The sequence below is a fragment of the Cetorhinus maximus genome, chromosome 3 (genome assembly GCF_964194155.1).
Source record: "Cetorhinus maximus chromosome 3, sCetMax3.hap1.1, whole genome shotgun sequence".
In the NCBI taxonomy this organism is placed as follows: Eukaryota; Metazoa; Chordata; class Chondrichthyes; order Lamniformes; family Cetorhinidae; genus Cetorhinus; species Cetorhinus maximus.
The window spans coordinates 43014113-43040953 of NC_135881.1; the positions used below are offsets into that span (position 1 = coordinate 43014113).

General features: G+C 45.8%; 1 protein-coding gene across 4 annotated transcripts in view; it reads right to left on the bottom strand.

The window, feature by feature from the left end:
• The window catches only part of jcada (junctional cadherin 5 associated a), a 258299-nt gene that overhangs the window by 141007 nt on the left and 90451 nt on the right, over nucleotides 1-26841 (bottom strand). For all 4 annotated transcript variants that reach the window (XM_078537786.1, XM_078537793.1, XM_078537800.1 and 1 more), the window contains one exon: nucleotides 131-252. The gene's annotated coding sequence lies outside the window, so the exon portion shown is untranslated. The remainder of the gene's footprint in view (nucleotides 1-130; nucleotides 253-26841) is intronic.

Sequence of the window (26841 nt, forward strand, 5' to 3'; positions counted from 1 at the left end):
TTGGAACCTGAAAGAATGAGTGCAGTGTGGCAAATGCCCTGTATATATAGTCACTCCTGTGCCATTAATACCAAATCTATGTGATCAGCCCCCGGCCCCACCCCCACTCTATTGGGAAGCTATGGCTCACCTGACTGGTCTTGTGGCGGCACACTGTAATCCATGGAGTGCGGTTAGGCAGAGTTTCAATATTGGTACAACAATTCGATTTGTCCTTTCTACATTCTTGTGTTGTATAATCCTTATCCAAATCTGTAAAAAAAAAAATTCACATGTGGTTTGTTGTGTAACTATATATTTGTGAAGTAATTTTCTACTTCAGGTTTTCTTCTTTCCCCTCCCGAAGAAACAAACTCAGACAAGGTTGGTGGATATAGACTCTGGTGTGATCCCTATCCTCCAGCAACTTGCCAAGCAGCTATTCTTGGCATTTTAACATGGATAGTGAACACCAGTTACCATGCAACAAGGGTCTCTGGTGGAATGGGGCAGAGGAGGCTGGGGAGGGAAGGGGGAATTAAGGTGTTAAGGTTTTGGGTATTTTCCACCCTTCTTATCGGAGATTCTCCAGTGTCAGTATTGTAGATTATTTTCAAATGAGCTGTCAGGTTCTCACAGACTTTGGAAACATCGTCACTGGCTCTGATATCTAGGTATGTGGAAAAACATGCACTGACTGATCCTCATGCCATAGAGGAAAATGGTCATGGTTGCTGAAGGTCAAACATCATAGCCCGAAGATATCACTTAAAAGTTCAATCACTTCAGGTTTAGTCTAGAGTCTCATGTGCCTAGTGATATAACAAAATACTGTGGCCGCTGGATATCTGAAATAAAAACAGAAAATGCAGGCAGCATCTGTGTATAGAGAGTCAGAGTTAATGGGCTGAAGTTTACCAGGCTTTTGGGGATGGGCTCGGTGGTGGGAAGGCTGGCAAAGTGGTACAGGCAGGGGTCTTCCTGCCGCCATGCCATTTTGTTAGCGATGAGAAAGGTGGCAGATGATCCACCCACCTGGATTTCAATTGAGCCACATAAGTGAATGATCAATTAAGGGCCTCTTCTCTCCTCCACTGGCATTTTACCAGTGACCGGGGTGGGGCGGGGGTGCAGGGGTGCTGAGGTGGGGGGGTTGCCCTCCACCTTGGCGGGCAGTCGAGTGGTAGACCACCAGATAAATCCTGGCGGACTCCCAGTGTGCTACGGTGTTGGGGGTGCCTCCTTTTTTGGCACTCTTTGGCCCAGGGAGGGGTCCCCCATGGTGGCAATGGCACCCCCGACAGCAGCATCTTAACTGTCGGCTGCAGGCAAATTGTGATCCTGGTCCTGCTGCTGGCTGAAGGCAGTGAGGCGGGAGGCAGTGGTGCAGTGGTATTGTCTGGCAATCCAGTAGACCCAGGTAATGCTCTGGGGAACCAGGTTCAAATCCCACCATGGCAGATGGTGGAATTTGAATTCAATGAAAATCTGGTATTAAAAGTCTAATTATGCCCATGAATCGATTGTCGTAAAAACACATCATGTTTATTAATGTCTTTTAGGGAAGGAAATTTACCATGCTCACCAGTGCTCTTGACTCTTAAATGCCCTCTGAAATGGCCTAGCAAGCCACTCAGTTGTATCAAACTACTAAAAAGTCAATAAAGAGGAATGAAACCGAACGGACCACTCGACATCGAACTAGGTACCAGAAACGAGAATGGCAAACTTAACCCTGAGGATCACTGTTACTGGGTCAAAATCCTGGAACTCCCTTCCTAACAGCACTGTGGGTGTACCTACACCACATGGACTGCAGCAGTTCAAGAAGGGCAGCTCACCACCACCTTCTCAAGGGCAATTAGGGATGGGCAATAAATGCTGGCCTAGCCAGCGACGCCCACACCCCGTAAACCAATAAAAAACAACACCTTTGGCTCCGGGGGTGGGATTTCTGCCACCTACATAAAATTCAGCCTAATGTTTCAGGTCAGAACATTCTGATAAAAGGTCATGGACCTAAAATGTTGGCAGGATTTTCCTGGAAAATTGCCCAGCAGCGGGAAAGGATGTGGATCGCTGCCTACCTAATGGAGGTAAGCGGGCAATTTAAATAATTACAGCCCCTGTTATAGGTGTTTGCCAGGCCTACTGGTATTTTCCTGGCATCAGAGTGATCCCTGCTGCATTGGGAGACTGCCGAAAAAGAACAAGAAGATACCAAAAAAATACCCAAAATATTTGAAAATTAAAGAGGTAAAAGGGAGGGAAGAACTTAAAACAAACACATTCACTAGGGAAAAGGTACTGGGAAAACTATTAGAACTAAAAGTTGTCAAGTCCCCTGGACCTGATGACCTTCGTCCTAAGGTCCTAACAGAAGTGTCTACAGAGATAGCGGATGTATTGGTTGTGATCTTCCAAAATTCCCTAGATTCTGGAAAAGTCCCAGCGGATTGTAAAATCACTAATACAACACCTCTATTCATGAAAGGAGGGAGTCAGAAAGCAGGAAACTATCGGCCCGTTGGCCTAAGATCTGTCATACGGAAAATGTCAGAATCCATTATGAAGGACGTAGAAGGACAGTTGGAAAATCATAAGGCAATTAAGCGGAGTCAACAAGGTTTAATGTTTAATGAAAGGGAAGTCATGTTTAACAAATTTATTAGAGTTCCTTGAGGACATAACAAGCAAGGTGAATAAAAGGAAACCTGTAGCTGGGGTGTACTTGGATTTCCAAAAGGCAGTCGATAAGGTGCCACAACAAAGATTACTACAAATAAGAGCTCATGGTTCAGGGGGTAATGTATCGACTGGATAGAGGTTTGTTAGTTAACAGGAAGCAGAGAGTAAGGAAATGGATCATTTTCAGGTTGGCAAGCATTAGCGAAGTGCCTAAGGGATCAGTGCTGGGGTCCCAAGTATTTACAATCTATATTAATAACTTGAATAAAGGGACTGAATGTGTTCTTGTGTCTGGGCGGTCATCAGAGCCAGATTCTCCCTGTCCCAAAGAGGATACCGCAGGCAGGGAATGCCACCCCTGTGGCCCCAATGGGCCAATGGATGCAGCTTGTCTGCTTGGCTTCTTTAATTTTTAACTTTATACTTACTTCTTCATTTTAAGGCACCCTTGTGACCCTTGGCCTGCCTCAGCAGCACCCACATTTCTGCAAGATCCTGTGAATATTCACAACTGCCGGCCTTCTGCTTGGGCTGACAGCATATACATCTCACCAGTCGTTCTTAATTTTTATTTATTCTTTCACAGGACGTGGGCATCACTGACTAGGTCAGCATTTTGATTTCCCATCCGTAATTGCCCTTGAGAAGGTGGTGGTGAGCTGCCTTCTTGAACCGCTGCAGTCCATGCGGTGTAGGTACACCCACAGTGCCGTTATGGAGGGTGTTCCAGGATTTTGACCCAGTGACAACTAATTAATTACAGTCATAAAGTCATAGAGGTCTACAGACCAGAAAAAGGCCCTTCGGCCCATTGAGCCTGCGCCAGTCAAACAAGTACTAATGAATCAATTAATTAGTTCACTTAGAAAGTTGCCTCCGGGGGCATTCCTGTGCTGGTCTCAATGCTGGCAAGTAGGGGCTCAGGACCTTCATATGGTTCTGATCTCATTACCTCTTTCTCTCTCCACTGATGCTGCAAGACCTGCTGAAGTATTTCCAGCGTTCCTGTGGTTATACATGATACCCCATTTTGTTCACTGTTATCTGCCCAGAGCAAAATATTTGACTCCAATGTAATTCATCATTTGACTCCAAGATTCTTTTGACCTTCTTAAAAATGGTTTTAAATCAACACTGCATTAATTTGTTTTTGGCCTTAAGAATGTCTTACAATAATATGATAAAAATTGGAAGGACATTGCCAAAGTGTATCAGCACCCCTTAGCATGACTGCGCCCTGTGCACAGCCACTGTACCCCAATGTTTAAATGGAGCATCAAGTGAATGATTAAAGACAATCTAAAGTTTATGAGAAAGCAGTATATGCTGAGATTCAGTGCATCTGTTCTCCCCCAGCCTGATACTTTTTAACCTCATTTGTCTAGCTTGTTTGCTCTGCTGAAATCGCCAATTAGATTAGTGCGCGACGCTGAGGTGTGAATCCATGTGTTGCCCCAGCCCAGCATACCTGTAGAAATGCTCTGATGCCAAGTCCTATCCTATTAGCAGCACTTTAACTGTCGCTGGCTCTGTAGCTGCTGTTCGCTTGGTGTGTGGGAAGTACAGAGGAATTCAATTTATACACTCTACTCTAAATTTATCCTTCTCTTACAAATATCACATTGCAGACGGCCCCTCCCCACTTTTGCCTAATTATAGATGATATAGATGACCTGAGCGCTATATAACATTCAGTGTAGACTGTGAAATGTAATGCGATTTAGGAGGATGCATGGAACAGCTGAGCCCCGAGACTCTTATTATTTCACTTGCATTCAAATTCCAGTCAAGGAGCAGCTGCTGTAAAGAAACTGATGCAGGGACTGTTAATCGAGTCAGCCCCTGTGTAAGTCCGGCATGTGACTGACATTCGCTTAGAAACAGAAGGAATTAGCAGAAGAAAATATTATAAAACAAAGCCAGCGCTACAAGTGTTTGGAAATGAGGTTGGCAGCTGGGTTACTGGATAAAATGACTTGCGCCCTACCAGACATTGAGAAAACACTGAGTGTTTTACTATGTTTACAAACCACGATGGATGAAGAAAGAATGAAGTGAACTTTTTGATTTCCCAATTATATCAGCAAGAGCTGCCCCAGCACTGCTCGGTACTAACGTCATTCCAAGCAAATGGAGAGAGTCATGGGGCTGCAGTGTATATGCAGTTGGCTAAAAGTACTTTATCTGCACTTTTTGAGCCTTGCTGGCAATAACACAACTGGAGGGGGGTTTTTTCCCTCTTGTTGTTTCTTGCCCTCGGCTTGTCTTAAGTGTCGACTGTTTGCTCGGGACGCCAGTCACTTCTGATACATTCAAGAAGTGACTGTTTGTCTGGGACCGTTAACAAGTGAGTATCAGCCGGTTCTTCAACAATGGGGGAATGAGAGCACTGGTACATTCTTTCCCCTTCATAACTCAAGGAGCCAGGGCCAACTGTGGAACCTTTAGTCACACTGCAGCTGCCACCAGCAGACTCGGCACAGGCAAGAGCTTGAATGTGTGGCCTCCCCTTGTCCAAATGACTCAGCTATTTACCGGATAAACTTACTTAGCCATCAGAGTAGCAACAAAGCCTCTAACATCAAGTTCTAACCTCCACAATAACATGAGCCTCAAAGATTTAAAGAAGTTCCCCTGCATAGAGCTACTGAGCCAGGATAAACATGTCGCAGTATTTCGCGATTGTACTGACTGTCATACAACTCCAGAGAGGTGACTTTCGGTCCTATTTTACACCATCCAGCTAGGCTGCATTCCATCCCAGATACCAGAGGTGAAAGCACTGCTTTCTAACTCACTGACTCCCATTTTCATTCTGGCCTGAACACAGCCTAAAATTGTATGTGGCATGTAGGACAGGTCTTTATACAACTTCTGGTTGTACTCTCTAGGTCTTCACTTTCTCCCCCTTCCCTGAAAATCGTTCCACTATTTTACATCTCTCCTCACCTTGAAAATCCGATTGAACCATAGACGTTTACAGCACAAAACTGGAGGGCTAGTGAGGAGTCTATACAGCTCATTGCGTTAGGACAGACTGTTTGCTGGAACAATCCAAAATTAATCCCACTGTTTCATTCTATCCTGATAGTTTTATGTTTTTCTCTGCTTCAAATATTTATATCATTGTCTTAAAAGAAACATTGGTGTTTTTCATAACCACTCCCTGTGGCAAAGTTAGCCATACACTAACAACCCTCTGTGTAAAACAAATTCTCCTAACCTCTTTCTTCACTCTCCGAGCAATAATTTTATATTGATAACCTCCTAGTCAGGGAAAATAAGATTTCCCTATTCACCCTATCAAAACACTTCATGATTTAAAAACCGCTATTAAATCGCTTAACTTGCTCTCGATCCTACTGTGGTATTTTCGCTATCTCTCCTTATCACGCTGAGAGTTATCTTGGTGAATCTATATAATGTGCTTTCTGTGGTTTTGATACCTTGTCTATAATGGAGTATCCAAAATTGTGGCTTAATCAATTAACTCTTTGCTCTTGCCCCTATTTACAAAACCCCAAATTCTACTGGCCTTGATAAAACACATATATTTGACCAACCTTTCATTAACTCTCTTAACTTTTCCATTAATACTTGGTGCCATTCTTCTCCTCCATGAACCACAATGGGATTTTTCTATAATAACGTTACCAGTATGTAGATGAAGATTGTTGCCATTGAGTTGTTGGAAGATGCTAAAGTCTGAACTGCACAGAATCATTATTTTGTTTTTGCTGCGAGAATTGTTTCTTGTGTGGTATTGTTGAATCACACATGTCTGTGTATATATATTACCAGTGCTAGCAGTGATGTAACTTGGCATAATCACCGTAAGATCACATTTTCCACTTAGTTCAGCTGTAATACATCAGGACAGATTGACCAAAACATTAATTAGGCCAATTATTAGGAGGCTCACTGGGCTGAAAAATACAGACTAGGATTTTTTCTCCCCCCATTTTAAATGCATGAAGTCCCATCTGCAGAATTCCATGCTGCTTCTTGGAGAAAAAAGGAGATTTTTTACAATTCATTCACCAGGTCTGAGCTTCGCTAGCTAGGCCAGCATTTATTGCCCATCCCTAATTGCCCTTGAGAAGATGGCAGTGAGCTGCCTTTTTGAACTGCTGCAGTCCATGTGGTGTGGGTACACCCACAGCGCTGTTAGGAAGGGAGTTCTAGGATTTTGACCCAGCGACAGTGAAGGAACAGCGATATATTTCCAAGTGAGGATGGTGAGTGACTTGGAGAGGAACTTCTAGATGGTGGTTTTCCCATCTATCTGCTTCCCTTGATCTTCTAGATGGTAGTGGTCGTGGGTTTGGAAGGTGCTGGCGAAGGAGTCTTGGTGAATTGCTGCAGTGCATCTTGTAGATGGTACACACTGCTACTACTGTGCGTCGATGGCGGAGGGAGCAAATGTTCGTGGATGTGGTGCCAATCAAGCGGGCTGCTTTGTCCAGGATGGTGTCAAGCTTCTTGAGTGTTGTGGGAGTTGCACTCATCCAGGCAAGTGGGGAGTATTCCATCACACTCCTGACTTGTGTCTTGCAGATGGTAGACAGGCTATGGGGAGTCAAGGAGGCAAGTTACTCGTCACACTATTCCTAGCCACTGACCTGCTCTTGTAGCCACAGTGTTTATATGGCTAGTCCAGTTCAGTTTCTGGTCAATGGTATAACCCCCAGGATGTTGATAGTGGGGAATTCATTGGTACTGGGTGCATTGGGTAATGCCATTGAATATCAAGGGGTGATGGTTGGACTCTCTCTTGTTGGAGATGGTCATTGCCTGATACTCGTGTGGTGTGAATGTTACTTGCTACTTGTCAGCCCAAGCCTGCATATTGTCCAGGTCTTGCTGCATTTGGACATGGACTGCTTCAGTATCTGAGGAGTCATGAATGATGCTGAACATTCTGCAATCAGCAGTGAATATCCCACATCTGACCTTATGATGGAAGGATGGTCATTGATGAAGCAGCAAAAGATGGTTGGGCTGAGGACATGACTCTGAGGAACTCCTGCAGTGATGTCCTGGAGCTGAGATGACTGACCTCCAATAACCACAACTTAGTGCTAGGTATGACTCCAACCAGCAGAGAGTTTTCCCCCTGATTCCCATTGATGCCAATTTTGCTAGGGCTCCTTGATGCCACACTTAGTCAAATGCTGCCTTGATATCAAGGGCAGTCATTCTCACCTTACCTCTGGAGTTCAGCTCTTTTGTCCATGTTTGAACCAAGGCTGTAATGAAGTCAGAGGCTGGGTTGCCCCGGCGGAACCCAAACTGGGCATCAGCGAGCAGGTTATTGCTAAGAAAGTGCCACTTGATGACCCCTTCCATTACTTTACTGATGATAGAGAGTAGACTGATGGGGTGGTAATTGGCCGGTTGGATTTGTCCTGCTTTTTGTGTACAGGACATACCTGGGCAATTTTCCACATAGCCGGGTAGATGCCAGTGTTGTAGCTGTACTTGAACAGCTTGGTTAGGGCCACGGCAAGTTCTGGAGCACCAGTACTATTGCCGGAATATTGTCAGGGCCCATAGCCTTTGCAGTATCCACGCCTTCAGCCATTTTTTGATGTCATGTGGAGTGAATCAAATTGGCTGAACACTGGCATCTGCGATGCTGAATCAAATTGCTGAAGACTGGCATCTGTGGTGATGCTGGGGACCTCCAGAGGAGGCCGAGATGGATCAGCCACTCGGCACTTCTGGCTGAAGATTGTAGCAAATGCTTCAGCTTATTCTTTTGCACTGATGTGCTGGGCTACTCCATCATTGAGGATGTGGATATTTGTGGAGCCTCCTCCTCCAGTGAGTTGTTTAATTGTTCACCACCATTCACGACTGGATGTGGCAGGGCTGCAGAGCTTAGATCTGATCGTTGGTTGTAGGATCGCTTAGCCCTGTCTATCACTTGCTGCTTATGCTGTTTGGCACAGAAGTAGTTCTGTGTTATAGCTTCACCAGGTTGGCACCACATTTTTAGGTATGCCTGGTGCTGCTCCTGGCATGCCCTCCTGCACTCGTCATTGAACCAGGGTTGATCCCCTGGCTTGATGGTAATGGTAGAGTGGGGGATATGCCAGGCCATGAGGTTACAGATTGTGTTCGAGTACAATTCTGCTGCTGCTGATGGCCCACAGTGCCTCATGGATGCCTAGTCTTGAGTTGCTAGATCTGTTCGACATCTATCCCATATAGCACTGTGGTGCTGCCACACCATACGATGGAGGGTATCCTCAATGCGAAGCCGGGACTTTGTCTCCACAATCCTACCGATACTGTCATGGACAGATGTATCTGCAGCAGGTAGGTTGGTGAGGATGAGGTCAAGTACGTTTTTCCCTTTTGTTGGTTCCCTCACCACTTGCCACAGACCCAGTCTAGCAGCTATGTCCTTTAGGACAGCTCGGTCAGTAGTGGTGCTTCCGGGCCACTCGTGGTGATGGACATTTAAGCCCCCCACCCAGAGTACATGCTGCCTCCTTGCCACCCTCAGTGCATCCTCCAAATGGTGTTCGACATGGAGGAGCACTGATTCATCAGCTGACGGAGGGCGGTACGTGGTAATCAGTAGGAGGTTTCCTTGCCCATGTTTGAGCTGATGCCATGAGACTTCATGGGGTCCAGAGTCAATGTTGAGGACTCCCAGGGCAACTCCCCCACGACTGTATACCACTGTGCCGCCACCTCTGCTGTCGGGACAGGACATACCCAGGGATGGTGATGGTGGTGCCTGGACATGATCTGTAAGGTATGATTCCGTGAGGATGACTATGTCAGGCTGTTTCTTGACTAGTCTGTGAGACAGCTCTCCCAATTTTGGCGCTAGTCCCTAGATGTTAGTAAGGAAGACTTTGCAAGGTTGACAGGGTTGAGATTGCTGTTGTCGTTTCCGGTGCCTAGGTTGATGTCGGGTGGTCCGTCTGGTTTCAGCTGCTGTCCGTTATAGGGCTGCAGGGTTCTTTGATACTTGATGCACTTCTAGCATTTAAAAAAATATTCTGGACAATGTGTGAGTTTAAAGTACCTATTAAATATTGTAACATTATTTTGCCTGCTTAATTTGAACAAACAACAGGAAATGTAACATGTATTGAAATTACACACTAATTAGAGCCAGTTAGCTCCTCTGAGCCTCACAGGAATGTTTCATCCTCATTTGCCATGACGTTGTCCTTGTGCTCCCGATCACGGGGACATCCCCAATGATGGTCCAATAGCTGATCCCGCCACTTCCATGCTGATGGCGGGTAATCTTTGAGTCATGCAACTCTCAGCTGCTTTCCTGCCCAGAATATTAGGGAAGTTGGCCAGTGAGGTTCAAATGGGAGTTAAAATATGGCGGGCTCCAACCACCCAAAACTGTCCTAGAGTTACATGTTCCTTCTCTTATAAAACAGCAATTGGCTAACATACCATTCGCAGTTCCACAGGCGATCTGCTTATACACCATCCATATTATACAAACACACACACATTTTAGACATAGCTCTGTTGTATCTTGGGTTTGACACACATCAAACATTTTTTGGTAGCAATTAAACGTGGACAGTAAACCTCAGGCTGGAATCTTTCAGACTTATAAAATTCCCAGGTATCAGGACCATTTCTGGGTCCAGACCCCACCCATGTCAGCATTCCACCCACCTGCACGGTATTATGGGAGGTGGCCAATTAACAAGCCACCTCCACGTTTGCCATCCAACTAGGCACAGCACAGGAGGGCCAATGGGAGGGCCGGCCAGTAGCCCCACTGGGAGAGGTGAGCGCTGCTCAGGCAGAGGGAGACCCAGCATGTGCTTCAAAATGGAGGTGCTCACACAAAGGTGTGGATGGCATGTTCAAACAGAAGGCCCTGAACCACTGGGGCCATCAGTGTGGAGGGGCTGCACTTTCACATCACTGCGTCTGACCACACTTGTAGTGCTTTCAAACTTTGGGATCCTTGGTATTGCCATGTTCATCAGCCTATGATTGCTCCCCGACCACCCACTGTGAAGCCATCTCTGAAGCATTGCTGGGCTCTGGACACGGTTGAGGGCCCGTGTGCTGTTGGTAAAATTTCAAAACATTGCCAGAATATTAGGCCATTGCCCTATTAAGTGCCTTAATTAGCTACCCACCACTGCTGGGCAGGTAGCCTTTGCTGTTGGGAGCCCACCTTAGGGAAAAACCCACAGAGAAGGCAACATCGGGGAGCAGGCCCAGCACGCTGTGTTCCCAATGTCCATACACACACACCCGCCACAATCCTCTGCCTCCAAAACTGCTCCACGGGGCTGGGAAAATACCAGCCTATGTCTGGAGCAGGGGATAGAAACTGAGGAGCCACGTATTATTATTGGAAATGGTTTACTGTTATGTAAAATACTATTGAAATCAACATTATTCATTTACAGAGAACCTTTCTTCCAAATAGCATCAGAAAATGCCTGAGCTACTAAAGTCGATCTTATTACTTAAAATTGCTTAATAGTGGAATTGCTTTCACAGAGAGTTACATTTAAAACCCTTTTATCCATCACAGCTAAACAACCTGAGACACATCAGGAAACTTTCTGGAAGAAACATAGAAACATAGAAAAATAGGAGCAGGAGTAGGTCATTCGGCCCTTCGAGCCTGCTCCACTGTTAAATACGATCATGGTTGATCCTCTATCTCAACGCCATATTCCCGCTCTCTCCCCATACCCCTTGACACCTTTAGAGCCCAGAAATCTATTTCCTTCTTAAATATATTCAGTGACTTGACCTCCACAATCTTCTGTGGTTGAGAATTCCACAGGTTCACTACCCTCTGAGTGAAGAAGTTTCCTCTCATCTCAGTCCTAATTGGCCTACCCTGTCTCCTGAGATTGTGACCCCTTGTTCTAGACCCCCAGCCAGAGGAAACAACATCCCTGCATCCAGTCAGCCCAGCCCTGACAGAATTTTATACGTTTCAATGAGATCCTCTCTCATTCTTCTAAAATCCAGTGAATACAGGCCTTATTGGCCCAATCTCTCCTCATACAATAATTCTGCCATCCCAGGAATCAGTCTGGTGAACCTTCGCTGCACTCCTTCTGTGGCAAGTATATCCTTTCTTAGGTAAGGAGACCAAAACTGCACACAATATTCCAGGTTTGGTCTCACCAAGGCCCTGTACAGCTGCAGTGAGACATCTTTGCTCCTATACATACATGGCCACTTGCACTGATCAACTTCTGACCCACACACACACCTTGGGATACCCCACTTCCTCAGTACAGCCCTCACGATGCAGCTTCATCCCTTGCCTGAGGCCACTTCTCCCCCTTCCCCAAGCAAGCCCAGGCTGAAGACCTTGCGAAGAGATTAGTGAATCTTGCCATTGCTGCAACGCCCATGAAGTCTTTTAGGAAAGCGCAACTAGACAAAGCCAAAGGTTACACAATAGATGCACTACTGGACTAAAACTCTGAGGCATTAGTGGCTGGTGAACAGCACCTTCAAGCCCTCGATAACAAATCTACCATTGCCAAAACATCAAAGACAAAATCTGCATGCAGTGTGGTGTTACACACTTCACCCAGAAAGTATCCAGCATTTTTCAACATGTGCAAACTATGCTTCACCAAAGGACATTAGGCAAAAATGCATTGCAAATGCAACAAACTAGTCAAACCCAGGGGACAAAATTCACAACAAAAAAGGATTCCACAGGAATCTGACATAAACGACAGTTCCAAGGCTCCTCCCGCAAAACGTAAACATGTCAATGAAGTGAAAGACACTCCAATACACCACAGTGTAAAGATCCAAGCTAAACTATACACATTGTCAACCTCATTCACCACATGGATGGAGTCAGAAAAGCTGAAGGATTTGCCACTGCAAACATTAAATATCCACAAATAGCACACCAAACATGCACTAATCAATACCAGCCCAAGTGCCAACATCTAACCATTGTACATTCTCAACACTACATACACAGGACAAAGGCACAGCACAGTCCAGTCAACAGCTGACAGGGTTACCGCCTACACCAGGTCTGACATCCCATGCATTGGCACCATCATAATACAATGCCAATATAGAAAATCCAGATGGACACCGGAGATTTTTTATGTTGTGGCAACTTGTGGCCCGGCAATCATTGGTCTGCCAGTGTGCAGTGACATATTATCCATGAAGTGGCAGAGACCACTATTATGGCACAACAAAGTATCAAAGGAAGAATTGACTCCATTAGGGACCTTACAGCCATGTACCCAGATCGCATCGGCACTATCGGAGATTTCGGAGGTAAGGCAGTGCTGCACCTAAAGGACGCTGCTCAGCCTACCAGCGACCCACTGAGGAAGTGCTGCATCCATATCCAAGAAAAGTTGAGAGCAAAGTTGGACACAGTGGTACACAATAAAATAATTCAAAAAGTCGAGCACCATACAGACTGGTGTAATTTCAACACGTGTGTATTAAAGAAGGATGGTTCGTTGCATTTATGCCAGGATCCAAGATGGCTAAATTTGGCATTAAAGCGATGTCCTCACAAAATCCCCGTGCTAGAGGAACTGAGCCCCAAGTTTGCAGGAGCAAGGTACTTCTCAAAGTTGGACATGAAGAATAGATACTGGTCCGTCCATCAGGCACCAGCATCACGAGCTCACCGCTTTTTGTAGCCCTTTTGGATGGTATTGCTTTGTGCACTTGTCGTTTGGACTCTCGGTGAGCCAATATGTGTTTCAACAGCACATGGACCACATCATGGAAGGCGTGCCTGGGTGCCTGCGCATCGCTGACTTCATAGAAATCCCTGGTAAGACTAAAGCAGAACATGGCAACAACCTACACATGCTCATGGAGGCAGCCAGAAAGCATGGCCTTGTTGTAAATAGTGCCAAATGCCAAATCTATGTGAGCCAGGTCAATTTTTTCAGCTCCATCTACTCCTCTCAAAGCATTCAGCCGGATCCAATAAAAATAGAAGATGTATAAAAGATGCCCACCCTACAACACAAAGACGATCTGCAAAGCGTCTTCGGTTTTTCAACTTTCTATCTCCGTACATCGCCGCCGTTGCAGCCAAAAATTCCCCACTCAGGGACCTCCTCAAGAAGTTCATGTCATACGTATGGCAAGAAGACCACCAGCACCTTTTTCAGAGTTTGAAGGATGCCCTGTCTTTGAGCTCATGGGAAAAGTTTTCTGCCCGTCGGGGGGGGGGGGGGGGCGAAGTGCGGGAGTGGGTGTGGGCGGGCGCACCTCCGATTGGTGCCCCCGGTCAGGGGTGCGCTGCTATTTTACATGGGTGGGCCAACAGCGTGACATCCGCTCGGAAGCGCTATGAGCTCCCTGTGTGGGCGGGGGAGGGATTCCCTCAGCTGGGAGTGCGCTCTTTCGCGCTAAGTGCTGCCTCAGGGAGATCAGTTCAGAATTAAAACTTTTAATAGGAATGATAAAAAAATTTCCCTGACATGTCCATGTGACACTGTCACATGAGTTGGGACGTGTCCATAACTTTTATTGAAAGATTGGATAAAAATTTAAATACCCTCATGAAACCTCATCCTGCCCATGGATGAGGTTTCATGTTTTTTCCGAAGCCTGCCAGGGCTCCCGGCCTGCCCGCCAACCTTAAGGTTGGACAGGCAGGTCCATTAACGACCTTAATTAGTTTTTCAATGGCCTCAATAGGCCATTGACAGGTTGGTGGGCGTGGACCTTACTCAGCTGCACCCCTGCCAACCTGAAAATGGAAATGACGTGGGGGTAACGTCAGGAGCCCCGCCCCTGCTCGCCGACCGGAAGATCCTGCCCCATGTGTCTTGCAATACTACACCCCCTCCAAACCCACTGGGCTTGAGGTTGATGTTCCACAGAAGGATCTTGGCGCATGCTTACCACAGGACGACAAGCCTGTAGCTTTTGCCTCAAAGGCTCTCATCCCTGCACAGGCCAATTACCTAATACTCTCCGCGAAACTCTTGCATTAGTATTTGGCATCCAATGTTTCCACACATATCTATTTGTAAAACACTTCATGGTCCAAACAGACCATAAGGCACTGGAAATGATCTGCCAGAAACCCCTCACAGTGCACCCCACGGCTCCAGCATCTACTCGTGAAGATTCAGGCCTATGACCTTGATGCCCAATATAAACCAGGCTCTAAAATGGTAATCTCTGATACCCTCTGTTGGTTATCTAACCCAGCCAACAACAGAGATGTGCCTCTAGATCTCCACATGGACAATATCAAATATGAGATGGAAGACAATTTCCACATTGACTTGATCCATTTCGGGCAAAATCAAGCCAAAATGATACAACAGACAACCCAAGAAGACCTACAGCTACAACAGCTGAAACAAGTCATTATCACTGGTTGGCCGGATCACATCAAAGATGTTCATTAAAGTACCCAGTCATTCTGGCACTACAGAGATGAATTGGGCATCTCCAGGAGCATTATATTCAAAGACAAGATGGGAGCAGAATGAACAAAATGCCTTGCCAGAGGTTTGGTCTATTGGCCAGCTATTAATAAGGACATTGACAGATTGTTACAAGCGCTGCCATACTGCCAGGTGTACCTACCACAACAGAGGAGAGAACCATTGTTACCACATAAAATCCCTTTTGTTCCATGGTCAAAAATAGCCATCTAGATGGCATATCTTGGTGACCGACTATTTTACCAAATTCCCTTTTGTTTGCCAGCTCAAGGACACAACCAGTTTTACGGTGTTGACGCGCTCACCGCGGTTTTCAGCATGTTCGGTGTGCCTGAAACCATCGCCTCAGACAACAGTCCTCAATATACAGGACAACCCTTCCAGGACATGTGCAAAAAGTGGGGTGTAAAACACATCACATCTTCCCCGCACTATCCTCAGTCCAATGGACCAGAATGGACCATCAAAACGGTCAAAGTGGCACTTATAAAGTGTAAGGCAACCAAGCAGGATTTCAGAATTGCTATGCTCAACCTTCATGCCACTCCTCAGGGAGACGATCTAGCCTCACCTGCCAATTTGATGCTTGGGAGGCAAGTCCGTACCCCTCTCCTGTCCCATCCACTCCCAGTCCAGACCGAGGCTCATGATGTTTTATTACAACGGGGAGAGAGAAAGTCCCGGCAGCAATACCAGAGAGCAAAACTGCCAACACCATTAAATGTAGGTCAAAGTGTGCGCATACAGGATCACTACACAAAGATGTGCGTACAAGGAAAGGTACTATGACAGTGCACACAGCCACGGTCGTCCGCGTCTGAGATGCAAAACGAACAGATCCTGAGAAGGAACCATTGGCACATTCGCATCTCACAAGCTGAACCAAAGACGGATCAGAATGATGACGACCCAGATACAGAGATTGTTATATCAGTCGCAGAGGGCAACACATGTATCCTCACAATAAGATAAGATGATCTCACAGTGAAAAATTCCCAGCAAGAAACACGGGCCGAGGATGCATAACCCACCGAGCACATAACCCTGACAGCTACATATAGATGTGTCGTACGCCCACCAAAACGTTATCTTCATGTATAAAGACTCTATACCGTGACTCAATCCTGTTATGCATGATATTCACTGTTATGTTTGTTCCCACAAAACTTGTCTTTTATCAAAAGGAAAAAGGGGGATGTTGTGATATTGTATGCATGCCAATGCAGAAAAAGACATGTACCTTTAAGATGCTGCATAGTGACATCATTGTGACATCACCATGTGTGAGGCTGGAGTATGGAGCATGGAGTACAGACTCTGTTAGATGCTCATTATTGCCTGTGCTCTCTGTTGCTGATGCTCACTATTGCCTGTGACCCTGTATCAGCAAGACTCTATGTACATCTTATGAGTAAGGCATATAGTCCAGTAATCAGCCTATGTAACTGTTGGGACCCAGGCCAGATCAAGACCTGTGCAGAGTTGTATATAGTTGTTGTTAGTAATAAACTTCAGATACTTGTGTTCAACCAGAACCCTCGTCAGTCTCAATATGTTACTTAGACAGACTTAGCATAGAGACAGACCCCTTGAGATCTGCATCGAGATCCTCTGCATATACGGTGGCAGCAGACCACAACATACCACTTCACTAAAGGCCTTGACCCATTACCTACAGTAGTCAATGAAAAAAGAGAGAAAGATTATACTAAATATAATTTAATAAATAAAATTATGCCCTTTTCCCACCCAATTAAGAGTAATGTATAAAAATAAAGAGAAATTAATAAGTGAGAAAGTTAGGATTCAAAAGAGCCACATATAAAATGTCCTGCTTATATTCCAATTTAATAAAGCATTGATTTTCCCATCTTGCTGCTATGTTTCCACACCAGCAGCTAATCACAGCAGCTTAATATGCAGGCATTAATCTCCAGCTTTGAGAAAATATTAATCATCTCCTCTTTCTTCAGGCTGATTACTAAATCATGACAAGATGATCTGCTCCATGAGAGAGGTCTGTAATGCGGAGATAAAATACCTTTGCTTCAAAAGCCTGACCCATCACCTGGCTGAACCCTTTGTTTTAAAATCAACTCAATTTCCTCAAGATGTGCTTTTACCCTCTCCCACTGGGAATGACTCTTTCCACTTGAAGTCAATGTTCACTTTTGACTGTTTCATAGCAGTGCAAGGTTGGATTTTTAAAGTGTGATTATTTGGGCGTAGTGACACATGCCTGAGAAAGGACACAAAAAAATATATCAGATAAAGGGTTGATGTAAAGAGGGGAAAAGTTTGTACCATCATCAAGCATGGAGGGAAGATCTGTTTAAAAACAGCTGTATTTAGGCATTGTGTATAAGCCAGGCCTGAGTGATTCCTGATCCATTGGCTGGTGAGCCAACTCTGACCAGCAGTTTCTTCCCAGGTCCGCTGATAAATAGTGATTATTGTAGAATTGAATTACATATTAAGTTTCAAATCACACACAAGAATCATAAACTCAAATCCAATTACAAAGGTTTGAGGGGAGAGCCCCCTAAGGTTGATTAGGAAAATCAACTATAAGTTATGGTGATAAATAAACAGTGGGAAGCATTTCAAGAAACTGTTCAAAATCTTCAACAAAAATGCATCCACAAAGGTGGAGGCTAAGTATGTTAACTCACAGTGTTAACTCACATCTTAGTTTCAAAATGCAGGATTTTGAGTTTGGTGTGCGAGCACAGTCGGGCTTGGGAGAAGCTGGGAAATGGCTCTGGAAGGCTGCCGGCCATGGCGACATCTTTGGTGTTATAAGCAGGAGATTAAAAATTATGGATTCAAACGCGGCTGCAAACGCCAGGCAGGAGAGCGGGTTGGGTGGGCACTCGGCACCCTCCAGTTTTCTGATGAGTGCCTTGCGGCCCTCCTGGAGGATGGGGCTGCCAGGAGGGACACCCTAGTCCCCAGGGACGGAAGGAGGAAGCCATCCCATCTTACGAAAATAGCTTGGGAGGAGGCGGCAGTGCTAGAAGATGTGGAATCCATATGGGTGGAGGTAAGAAAAAACAAGGGGAAGAAGACACTGGTGGGAGTAGTCTACAGGCCTCCTAACAGTAGCTGTGCTGTAGGACAGAGAATAAGTCAGGAGATAATGAGGACATGTAAAAAAGGCAGTATATTAATCAGGGGTGACTTTAATCTACATGTAGATTGGGAAAATCAAATTGGCAGAGGTAGCCATGAGCAAGAGTTGAGTTTATTCGGGACAGTTTCCTAAAACAATATGTTATGGATCCAACCAGGGATCAGGCTGTTTTGGATCTGGTAATGTGTAATGAGGCAGGTTTAATAAATGATCTCAGAGTAAAAGATCCCCTAGGAAACAGTGACCATAATATTGCAGAATTTAGCATTCAGTTTGAGAATGAGAAACTTAGTTCGGAAACAACTGTGCTAAACTTAAATAAGGGTAATTGCAAAGAAATGAGGGCAAAGTTGGCAGGAGTGGACTGGGGAAGGAGTTTAGCAGAAAAGGCAGTTGATGAACAATGGCAGACGTTTAAAAAATAGTTCATAGCTCACAACAAAGATATATCCCAGTGAGAAAGAAGGATTGTAGGAAGGGGATAAACGAACCATGGTTAAACAAGGAAGTTCAGGATAGTATCAAAGTGAAAGGAAAAACATACAATGTGGCAAAGATTAGTGGTAAGGCAGGGGATTGGGGAAGTTTTAAAAATCAACAGAAGCTGACCAAAAACATAATAGGAGAAAATAAATTTTGAGGGTAAACTAGCAAATAATATAAAAATGGACAGAAAGAGTTTCTTTAAATATATAAAAAGGAAGAGGGAGGCCAAAGTCAACATAGGCCCCTTAGAGAATGAGGCTGGGGAAATAATAATGGGAAACCAGGAAATGGCAGAGGGGTTGAATAATACTTTCCATCAGCCTTCACAGTAGAAGACACTAATAGCATTCCAAAAATACTAAATAATCAAGTGGCAAAAGGGGGGAGGAAATAAATACAAAACAATCACTAGAGAAAAAGTACTAGGGAAACTAATGGGGCTAAAGGCTAATAAGTCATCTAGGCCTGATGGGTTGCATCCTAGGACATTAAAGGGAATAGCTGCATTGATAGTGGATACATTGGTAGTAATCTTCCAAGAATCCTTAGATTCTGGAATGTCCTAGTGGTTTGGAAAACTGCCAATGTAGAACCCTTATTCAAAAAGGGAGGGAGACAAAAAGCAGGTAACTATAGGCCAGTTAGCTTAACATCTATCATTGAGAAAATGTTAGAGTCTATTATGAAGGATGTAATAGCAGAACATTTAGAAATACATAATATAATCAAGCAGAGTCAGCATGGCTTCATGAAGGGGAAATTATGCCTGAAAAATTTATTAGAATTCTTTGAGGAGGTCACATGCAGGATAGATAAAGGGGAACTAGTAGATGTAATATATTTGGATTTCCAAAAGACGTTCAATAAGGAACCACACATAAGGCTACTTAATAAGATGGTGTTAGGGGTATATTAGCATGGATAAAGGATTGGCTAACCAATAGAAGACAGAGAATTGGGATACAGGGGAGCATTTTCAGGATGGCAACCTGTAACTAATGGAGTGCCACAGGGATCAGTGCTGCAGCCACAATTATTTACAAAATTTATTAATGACTTTTATGAGGGAAATGAATGTATTATCGGCAAGTTTGCGGATGACATAAAAATAGTTGGGAAGGCAAGTGGTGAGGGTGACACAGAGTCTACGGAGAGATATAGACAGGTTAAGTGAGTGGGCAAAATTGTGGGAAAATGTGAGGTTATGCACTTTGGCAGGAAGAATAGAGGAGCTGAATATTACTTAAATGGAAGAAGACTGAAGAAAGCTGCAGCACAGGGGGATTTGGGGGTCCTTGTGCATGAATCCCAAAGAGCTAGCATACACGTTCAGCAGGTAAAAGTGAAGGCAAGTGGAATGTTGGCCTTTATTTCAAAGGGAATGGAGTATAAAAATAGGGAAGTCTTGCTAAAACTATACAAAGCACTAGTTAGACCACACCTAGAATATTGTGAACAGTTTTGGTCCCCTTATCTAAGGAAAGATATCCTGGCATTGGAGGCAGTCTAGAGAAGGTTCATTAGGTTGATCCCGGGTATGGAGGGATTTTCTTATGAGGAGAGGTTGAGTTAGTTGGGCCTGTACTCATTGGAGTTTAGAAGAATGAGAAGCGACCTTATTGAAACATATAAGATTCTTAGGCGGCTTGACAGGGTAGATGCTGAGAGGTTGTTTCCCCTTGTGGGAGAGTCTAGGACCAGAGGGCATAATCTCAGAGTGAGGGGGCACTCATTTAAAACAGAGATGAGGAGGAATTTCTTCTCTCAGAGGGTAGTCAATCTGTGGAATTCTTTACCACAGATGGCTGTAGAGGCTGGGTCGTTAAGTATATTCAAGGCTGAGATAGACAGATTTTTAATCAGTCAGAGAATCAAGGGTTATGGGGAAAAGGCAGGAAAGTGAAGTTGAGGATTAGCAGATCAGTCATGATCTCATCGAATGTCAGAGCAGATTCGATGGGCCGAATGGACTACTTCTGCTCCTATGGTTTATGGTCTTATGGTCAGCAGCCGTGATGTTGTGTGGTGCACCTAGGTCCAGTGCTGCAAGAGGTTTAAAGACCTGCGGCGCTCATGAAAGGTGAGTACCGTGTTGGCATGGATCAGTGTGTTGAAGTGTTAAGGGCTGGCCGTCCCTTGTGGAGCTCAGGGGTGTTAGAGTCTGAGTGCCAACTGTCAATGACACCAGAGCTGGCCAAGGGGGTGAGCCCAGGCTCCTTGGACTGAGTGCCTTGTGACTTGAGGGCCACAGTTGGATGTGCCCTGCAAGGTGTTCCTCAGGTGGGGTTGGCCAGGTTGTAATGGCGCTGCAGGTATAGAGTGGGCTGATCAATGCTCCTCTATCCTTTCAGAAGAAGACAGTCCATAGCAACATTGAGAGGTCATGGGCTGGCGGAGATAACCTGCTAATCCTAACCAGATATGAGCAGGATGCCTTGGAGCTGGAGAGGTGCCACGCACCTTGGTCAATTAGCCGCAGAGATGCTGGGGTGTCAGATGAAGATGGTCAGTGCCCGTGTGGGAGATGGATGAGGCTCCCAGCATCCCAGTTAGGTGCCTGTCCATCAGTGGTGAACAGGGAGGTCCAGAGTGACCTCATTTTGGCGCACGAGCTGCCTGTCGTCTTTGCGGGCTCCTCTCAAGCTGCTCTGGATGGCGGCAGCAACTCCTCTGCACCTCTGCCAGTGACCGTGGCATCTGAAGAGGCTGCGGCGATTGGGGAGATGCCAGCCGTGGTACTGGCCACTCCCTCCCAGGTAGAGCCAGCACAGGCTCCACTGGCCAGAGGATGACTGCCAAGGTCATCAAGGCCAACAAGACAGCAGAGTCAGCAGACTGTCTCCAATGCCAGTGCCAACGAGGGGGGGGGCACCAAGATGTGGCATTCGCAAATGTAAGTTTGAGGCACCACGAGCACAAGAGGGACTGGTCACGGGTGATCTTCTGTTGTGCAATGTTTTGTTTATTTTAACTGGTCTGGGGGTGAAGACCAGAGAAGGTTCTATTAATTTGTTATGAGTATCAACATGAGATAAATTTTCTTTTGTCATAAGGGCCCGAGTATGCTTCCCCTTTTTCATTTAATGTGGTGCAGAGTATGCCAGTATGTAATGCTGGTCGTGGGGGGCTTGAAACTTTATTGCACAGGCACTGAGTGGACTTTGGGGTCAAAGGAAAGGGCTATTTCAGACATCCGGGGTGGAGGTGGTAGCCCTGGCATGAGGTGGTGGTGCTCATTTAGCAGCCTAGCTGAAGGAGCATTGGATCAAGACATCCCTGGTATCCCTGCCTCCCTGCAGGTTACAGAGGTCTGCCTCCACGCCCTCAGTGTTCTCCTCACCGTGCTCCTTTTCTAACTCACTGCTGTATTCATCATCTGTGGCCTGTGCAGCTGTGTCAACATCCTCTTCCTCCAGTGGGTCCCCACGTACCAGTGCCAGATTGTGGAGAATGCAGCATGTGACCACTATCAGTGACGTCCGATCTGGGGGTATTGTAGTGCACCCCCTGAACGGTCCAGGCATCGGAAGCAAGTCTTGAGAAGACCTATGGTTCTATCACCACCCTTGTGGAAGCGTGGCTCCTATTATACCACTGCTCTGCCTCTGTTCTTGGATGGCGAAGAGGCGTCATGAGCAACCTTTTGAGGGAATAGTCCTAGTCACCCAGTAGCCATCCATTCAGCCGGGCTGGAGCACTGAAGAGCCTCGGCACCTGGGAGTATCTCAGGATGTACGTGTCATGGGAGCTGCCAGGGTACCTTGCTCAGACTTACAGAATCTGCATCCTGTGGTCACACACTATCTGCACGTTCATGGAGTGGAAGCCCTTCCTGTTGACGAAGGCACCTGGCTGACTCAATGGTGCCTTGATGGCCACATGTGTGCAGTCGATTGCACCCTGGACACGGGGGAACCCAGCAATCGCTGCAAAGCCTCTGGCTCGCTCAGCCTGGCTGGCCTTGTCCATACGGAAATGAATGAAAGTCAATACCCGCCTGAACAGAGCTTCTGTCACCAGCTTGACGCAACTGTGGACAGCTGATTGGGAGACTCCACACAGATCCCCCACTGACCACTGGAAAGAGCCGGAGGCACAGAAGTTGAGGGCCACTGTGGTCTTCAGAGCCACGGGCATGGGGTGTCCACCCACACAGGCGGAGCTGATCTCAGGCCCAATCATCTGACAAATAGAGGTCACTGTCTCCATTTAGAGGCAGAGTGTCCTTCGGCATTGCACCTCGGACATATTGAGGTTGCTGCATCGCCGCCTGTAAACCCTGGCAGCAGGATAGTGGCATCTTCTGTGGCCCCTTCTGCCTTGGACTGCCAGTTGGCTCTGCACCCCCTGTGCCTGCGCCACACAGCCCACAGGTCACTGCCTGGAAGCTACATTGGGACACCTGGCCTCCTCCCCCTTCTGCCCCTCCCTCCCTCCCTCCTCAGTGGAGATGCCTCCAGCGGAGACCACAATCCCAATTACCAGGGTAACAGAAGGCTGTCTGATACCTGGAAGGGTCCCCATGGTCTGAATTCTCCAGGGTCCTTGAAGATACCAATGAGTCCTGAAATGAAGCCTGGAATTGTTAACAGTGAAGCCCTGAAGAGAGATGAAGCTGCCAAGTACCAATAAGTCACCAGCAGCAAACTATGTACCAAACGCCTCACTGCTCACACTGGCAATGCTGCTCACCCTTTTTATTCTGCCCGTGGATGAGGTATTTGAAATTGTCGGCTGTCCACCTGCCTACTTTGCCCGTGTGACGAGCGTGAAATCGCATGGGCAACGAAAAATCACCATAAATTGACTTTTTAATGGCCTTAACTGGCCTCTTAATTAATGGCGGGTGGGGAACTGGCACCTGTGCATGCCTGCCGACCAAAATATCGCACGATGGCTTTGGGACGCTCACCCGACGCCATTACGCGCTATTTTACGTTCAAGCATGTCAGGCCCACACCCGCACGCTGAGCGAAAAGTTCTGCCCAAGTTTACATGGAGTATTTTTTTAAATTCATTCATGGGATGCGGGCATCGCTGGCTAGTCCAGCATTTATTGTCCATCCCTAATTGCCCTTGTTCAGAGGGCATTTAGGAGTCAACAACATTGTTGCGCGTCTGGAATCACATGTAGGCCAGACGAGGTAAGGACAGCAGAATTCCTTCCCTAAAGGACATTAGTGAGCCAGATAGGCTCACTAATGGGTATCCAGGTGAGTATATTGTCTCTTTTAATTTCCTCAGCGCAGTGTGTAAATGCCTCTAATTAGAGCCTGCCACAGTGTCAGATGCTTTGGGAGGATGTTGAGATCAAAGGGATGAAACATATTAGCATTCAACTAATCACCCCAGTCTCTACCAGAAATTCAGTCCAAGATTCAAGGAAACAAGAAAGGGAAAGCACAACACCATCAGCACAGGCCCAAACTCCAACCACAAGTTAAAATGCCCACCTTGAGACCTTGGCCATGACCTGCATTGATAACTAGGCATCAATAATTTTCCCTTAATTAGAAGAAGCTGAAAAGCAAACCATCATTCATTAGTCGTACTGCATTTCTGGCATTCAGCTCCTGTGATTTCATCGCTTTCATCTGCAGTTAATTATATCCAACATGGGAGCTGATGATTACTAAAGAGAAACAGTGGTTGGAATTTTGCGGCCCCGTCGCAGCAGAGGCGGGGCCAGAAATTGCAGTGACCTGTTCAAAGTCCGGTGGCTTTGGCGGGACTGGAAAATCCCACTGGCGGGAGGGGCCATAACATTCTGTCCAATATTTACCGCATTTGAAGAATTAATGCAGTGCTGTACATCACAATTAATACATTAGAAGAGGTCTGATGACATTATGTCCTGGATTTTTGCAACGACAGAGAGCCATTCCATCATTGTGAAAATGATGGAAGAGGCCAAACCCCAGAAGTACCATCCCTGAGCATGGCACCTACCATTTCTATGGAGATGGGAATGGGGATGGGTCACATTTCCCGCATATGCATTTCGCAGAGGCACCTGCCCATATAAATCAGCAGCTTTCTCCATTTATGTCTAATTTTGGTGACTCTGTTGTGTGAAACATTATGTGTGCAGGTTAGACCTTATAGAAGCAAGTCTGAACTTTGTGGAGTCCTTTGCAGAGGTGGGGGATCCTTTTGGAGAAGTAGGGTACCCTTTGGATATGGTCCCGGGATACCTTTGGAGGAGGTCAGGTGCCGCATGGGATTGTTAAAGGTAGGCATGAATGTGTGTAAGAAGTGCACAAGCTCATTAACTATCAAGCTCATTGGAACTGTAAGAAGTGTCAAAATGAACTGTTAAAAGAAACGATCAAAAGCATCAAAATGAACTGTCAAAGGCAACTGTCAAGTTGTAAAAGCTTAAAACTCCTGCCCTTGAAATCTTTGAAAAAGATCATTAAAAAAAATGATTGCTTGCTATTTCACTTTGTCTGTTGATATAAGCCTGAGGATTATCATTACTGGATTGGTGCTGCATGACTCATTTCACAACCTTCCATTATCACAGTAGGGTGTCTGGCATTTCACAGTTTGATTGACAATTCCAAGTGGCTATAGATTCAATAAAGTGGGATTATGAATTCCAATGCTTGTTTTTATAAGCGATTATGTACTCGAATGAAATTTTTGATTATGCAGTTCAAGGAATGTAAATGTAGTAAATGTTTTTTTATGAATTAGAGTTTTTTTAAAAGTAAAGTCTGTAACAGTCACTTAGAACATTATTTCATCCCAGCATGGGTCCTGAGGTCTGCCCATGGCAAATAATGGGTGAGTTGGCCTGGTAAGTATAAGGGCAAAGGGTGGTGTGTGTGCAGCATGGGTTAACATGAGTAGCAGCACTAAGTTGGCATAGGGGCTATAAAGGGCCATGGGCGATGGGCAGAGGTACATGAGGTGGCATAGAGGGTATGAGGAGCCATGGGGGTTAGGCAGAGGTGCATATGTTTACATGGGGGATATGAGCTAGGGGTCATGGGGTTGACTAGGGGCATGGTTTGACATGCATGAAGCATGAGGAGTGTGTGAGGTTGAAGGGGTGCGAAGGATGAGGGCTGGAGGGCTGCTTTATGTTTTATTGTTTTTTTTAAAACTTCATCACAGTGCCCAAACATCGAGGCAGGCCTTCTGCCCAGCCCATCTCCACGTCTGGCAGCCTCTGCCCTCATTCCAGGGTCCCTCTGCCTGACTCCCAGACAACCACACCACCGCAGAACAGAAATCCCAACTTCCAGGACACTTTCTCCCAGGTCAGGTTTGCAGAGGCAGGAAATGTCCCATCTCTGCGCTCCTGACCTGGGAGCAAAAATTCAGGCCTATAGAAAGTTGCAAACAAGCAGGAAATACTCATGTGATAATCTTCACCAGGGCAACTGCAAGGCCAGGACGACTGTGGATGGAAACCATGGCCCAAGGAAAATGCTTTGTCTGAACAAAATACAAGAGAACAATTGTTTCCTACTGGTTTGAACAGACCCTTAGTCTTCAAGGTTAATTGGTATGGATTCTGGCCAATGTCATTAGAACAGCATTGCAAATATCTTGTGAACTTATTTAAATTGGCATTGACTTTAACCCCCATCCCATCCTGATGGATAAGAAAGGGTTCAAGGCTAGGGTAGGTAACATTGTCAGAATTGAGCAACCCAACCCCAACTTGACCACATTCCCAGCTGCCACAATATTTATAATGGTGATTCGCGCCGTGGACAAATCTCCTGCTAAAAGCAAGCAGGGGTCTACATAACATGCAAAGTCGTGGAGTGGTTCTGATCTCTTGCTGCCAAGCTTTTTTCCCCTCTACAGGTCAGCCAATCAATTATTTAATGAGGTCCAGCCATTAAAATCGTCAGGGCCTTTATGCTCCTGACCTTTCTTTTTCATTCTTTCATGGGATAGATGTGGATATCATGGGCAAGGTCAGCAATTGTTACCCATGGCTTGCTTGGCCATTTCAGAGGGCAGTTAAGCATCAACAACATTGGACTCATATGTAGGCCAGACCAGGTAAGGACAGCAGATTTCTTTCTCTACAGGACATTAGTGAATAAGACAGTTTTTTACAACAATTAATGATAGCTTCACAGTCACCATTCC